Raw genomic sequence first — 4918 nt, 5'->3', positions numbered from 1 at the left:
GAAATTCTTATCCCTTCCCCCCACTTATATCTGATTCACCTGTATCTTCACACTCAGACTATATCCCATTATCTGCACCATTAATCTGGTATTAAGGAACAAACACCTGTTAAAACATGCACAGAATATACTCATCTAATATGCTAATATTTCATTATTGTTCACAGGATTTTTTTTTTTGTGACCATGTCAGTTACAAACGCTTTTTAATGGTAACTCAAAGATAATCCACCTTGCAACCTGTGGGAGGGAGTTATATTAGCCATTTCTTCAAGGATCTTGGGTCTCTGCGGGTTTCCAAGTCTTAATTGTAAGCATAATACCATTGTTCTTGCACCAAGAAGTCCTACCCTCTGGTACCAATCCAAAAATGGAATTATCCGAATATTTGAATCATTTAGATAATTTTCTCGCTGGTGGAACTTTCACTAATGAGGATATACTTGCATGGCATTTGTATAATCCGGAATTAAATCCAGAAGACCCAATTTTTATAATGATGGAATAAATAGATTTGTTTCTTGATGGCCATTATTGGCTAATGCTAATTGGGCTCATTTGGAATAAATTGAAGGAATTATTGGTTAAGTTAAACCATTTTTAAAAGAACACCTGAAACCAGCAAAATTTTCCTTTCAACCTTTATATATGGCTTAAAGTTCCAAGTTTGCAGAAAATCCGAAGTAAATTTTTCATACATAACTGTGGAATGGTGGTTTAAAAAAAAAAACATGTGCGAGTTTCTTAAGAGAACCCCAAAATTTCCAAAGTATTCTAGTTCAAAAAACAATTTTTGAATAGAGGACAATATTTTCTCTTATTAAAGTAAGTTGTTTTGAAATTGATGCATCTAGCAAATGTATGAGTTCCCTAGCCAAAAAAATTATGCACATTTTTTTGATACTAAACCTAGTTATTTATTTTTCATTCAACAAAACATCAAGATAAAAGTAAAAGAGCAACGACACAGTAGGCTACCTCCATGTTCTGCACATCTCTTGCAGCCCATTACGCTTGCAGCATTGCATTTCTTTTTTAGCTGATTCTAAAGTGTTTCCAGTGAGATTGTTGTTGGATTTTTGTTTAATTTTGTCAAAAGTGAAATTTTCGTCCTTAAATCTTCTTCTGCTTTGAAATTGAATCTCAGCGTCGATTCGTTTAAACTTATTGTTTGAATCTTTGTATTCCCAATTATAATGCGATATTAATGGCTGCTTGATCATAGCTTTCATGGTACTACTATATTGGCCTAAGTGCCAATCCTTTCTTCGTTCTCTTGTCAATGTATGTTTATCTTCTGAGGCCAAGTAAGGGGCTGGGCAATCATATATGCTTGTTAAAAACATCGTAAATAATGTTTTTAAAGTTACATTTTTGTTGTTTCCTAAGTTTATTCAACTATTATCTGTTCTGCATGGAAATTAAGTTATTTTTGGATATTAAAAAAATTAATCCATGGAGACAGGTATCTTGAACATATGTAAAATCTTTATGCTCAAATTTTAGTCCCCAGTGAATATTTCTCGAGCCTTTTTCTTTAAACAAACACTAGGTTAGAATACTTCATCTTACTCTGAGGATTACACCTATAATGTACAAAATGCTTTCAAAAATAAAACAAGGGCGTAAACTATATGTGGTAAGCATTCTGGAATGTCTCGTTCATGATTGAAATGCAAATAGAAGCAATCATATTTCAAGTTTCCCATTAACAAAAAAAAAAAAAAATAGTAATCACAAGACTAACACTTATACATTATAAAGTGGAGTCTCGGTTATCCGTCATGACCGGGACCGGACACGTGACGGATAGTCGAATAGACGGATAATGGAAAAAAAACAGGAAAATTTCCAGATTCTTTTGTTTAACGTGTATAAAACTTTGTATTAACTGGTATACATATTTTATACGTTTATACGCTTAAGCCTTAAAGGTCAGGCATCTTTCATTATTCAATTCATTCTATTGTGTATTAAAATTAATGAATACAATGTCTGCGACATCTAATCTTTGCTTTTATGTACCGCATCAAATGGGGTAAACCTCAGATTTTTTTTTTTAAGACAAAAGGACTCTAAAACTGTACACTTAAAATAATTTTTTTTTTTTTTAATTTTTAAATACTGAGGACAGTGACGGTTAATTGGAATAGACGGATAAAAGGGTGACGGATAACCGAGACTCCACTGTATATTTAAAATCTGATCAAATTTACGATGTTGATAATGCATTCATCAGCTAACTAATTGCATGATGTAATATCGCAACCTGGTTACAAAAATAGCCACCTTATTAACCGTCAGTATCATTAACATAAAAAATATTACATAACATTTACTAATGTTTGTCATCCCGTTTTACAGAAATATGTAGGATTAGGTGTTTGGTTTGTTATATAGGATAATATAGTTGGTTAAAAATTTTACAAATTAGATCTGAAGAACAAGTGACTAAGTAAAATATAATTAAGTGATAGATTCCTAAAAATACCTAAGAGTTCCATTATAGCTTCCAAAAATGTCTTTTCCAGTGATTGTCGTTTGGGTATTTTGAGGGGAATATCTATTATTATTTGTTTTTTGTTTAAGACACAAGATCTTATTTCTAGATCAATTGCTAGAACCTTATTTTTATCGCAATCTTATCTTTACAAAACAAATTTAATCAAAATTGCAATTTCACCTTTCAATTTAATTCAAGATTCTTTTGCACTGATTTTTTTTTAGAGGAATATTCAGCGCATATTGTGTTAATGGCAAGCATTACTGCTGGTACTCCCATCTATCTTAAAATTTTACTAATTTTAATCAAACCTGTGCTGTAGTCACTGCCTTCCTCTCTACGTACTCAGAACCATCCAGAAACCTCTAAATCCCTTCATGAGCACTTCAACTGGTGCAAGAAAAAATAATTAAAAGAAATAGCGTCCATAAAACTGTTTTCCAGTTCTTATTGTTCTATCCTGTTTTTATTTTTCCATTGACCAATACCTCGAAGAAATCTTGAAATAACAATATTTATAAACATCTAGTTAAGCACAGACATCTCTTCATCATCTAGGTTTCTGGTTTAGATACACTTTCAAAAATTACTTCTCCCATCTTTGTAGTTGTATTTAAAGAGTTCCATAGGAGAAGTATTACTAAATTTGTGTTCCAAAAATACTTCTTTATTTTATAATATAATGGACAGAATTAGAAATAGAATAAATGTTTGCGTTTTCCTTATGAACAACTGTGTGACAGCCGGTTAACATTGAAGTTGCTGCTTGCTATTCCTTTAACCGCCTACCATTGAATTTTTTAGGACAAACAAGTACTAAACATCAAGGCTGACTGAAATAGTTAATCCAAACCCTTGGCCTTATTGTGACGTAAATAAGAAATTGTTTTTATAAAGGAAACTTAAGAGTACTTTCATTATTTCCAAATATCAGCAATTAATGCCCATTATTTATCATATTTTTAGATTACTCTCAGTTCCTGATTAAATATAAACAAAAACAAAAAAATTAGTTAAAATTAGGTATAATTGCTATTCCTTGTCAATTTTCGATAAATTAATCATAAAGAACTTTAATGAATTACTCCTGTCATGACAATGAAACGTAATACTACATTTCATAAAGTGTTTCGTACTTATATATTCTCATCAAAATCCAAATCTACGAAAAATATTTTCTTCTTATTACATTAATTATATTATAAAGGCTTTATTAAAATTATTATCATTATCATTATATTACGCATTTTTAAAAATGTACATTACATTGAAATATTACTTTAACCCACACTTAATCACCTCAGAATTACACAAAAACTACTTTACATGGAAAAAAAAAAATGGTCGCGTTATTAGACTCACATTCTAGAAAAATTGTTAGTACAGTGAGAGAGCATCTGAAATCCCATTTAAGGTATTTTTGACCGCTAAATTATAGAACCAAGGTTGATATCCGAACAAGTACAGAATGAATTTAAGCTTTCTACGATTCCTGGCTTCAAATCTTGTATTTTGTTGTGAAAACTCGACATTTAACACGATCGTTATATTTCCTATTTCTTTAATTAATAGAAAATAATATGCTTTAAATGAGATTGTGATCTATTTAATTGTAAATTATTTAGTTTATTCAAGCTATAGATTTCTTACATTATTTTTTAGATGTGCATTAAGGTAATATTAAATAAAAATATTACTTTTATTTCGTATTTTATTTTTTGGTAATTTAATTCACGTCAACAACTGAGGTAAAGTTAGCTGTTTGGAAGAGAAATCTAATTGCCAGCACCTGGATTCCAGTCCACTAATCACTGAACTAATTTTCTCATTATTATTTTATATATATACGAACTAATTTACAAATAGTATTGAAAAGTCAGTTTATATTCTAACATTTAACTGATAGAAACATTTTGTCAATTAGATGCAGTCAGTTATACGATTTTTTTCAGAAGTTTTTTTGTTTTGTAAATATACATATGTAATAAAAAGAGTATCATTGTTATAATGCATACATTTGGCCAAAATTAGCATTTTATCGGAGTCAAAAAAAATAATAAATAAATAAAAAGATAAAAAAAAAAGAATGATAAGATATTAGAGTTCAGGAGTTGCGCATGAAAGAAGAATTTTATCATTTGTGCCCGGGCAAATCGGTTTGGGGGAAAAAATCATGATAACAAGTGTGATTGTTCTAAGTTGATTTTAATACGTCAACTTAGCGAAATCAGGGTCTTGATAATGATACTTTTTATAATTTGATAATTTTTTAAGAATATTAAGGCCACATTCTTTACTTAGAGAGTATAAGAAGATTTAAACTTAAATCAGATTATAACTCAAACATAAACTGCACTTTCAGAGATTCAGCTTTTCAGGTTAAAATTAGCAGTATAAATTCGTACCAAACTCACT

The sequence above is a fragment of the Rhodnius prolixus genome, unplaced genomic scaffold (genome assembly GCF_049639745.1).
Source record: "Rhodnius prolixus isolate KJV_2025 unplaced genomic scaffold, Rpr scaffold_7, whole genome shotgun sequence".
In the NCBI taxonomy this organism is placed as follows: Eukaryota; Metazoa; Arthropoda; class Insecta; order Hemiptera; family Reduviidae; genus Rhodnius; species Rhodnius prolixus.
The sequence above is the reverse complement of the archived record's forward strand: the minus strand, read 5'-3'. Positions refer to the sequence as shown.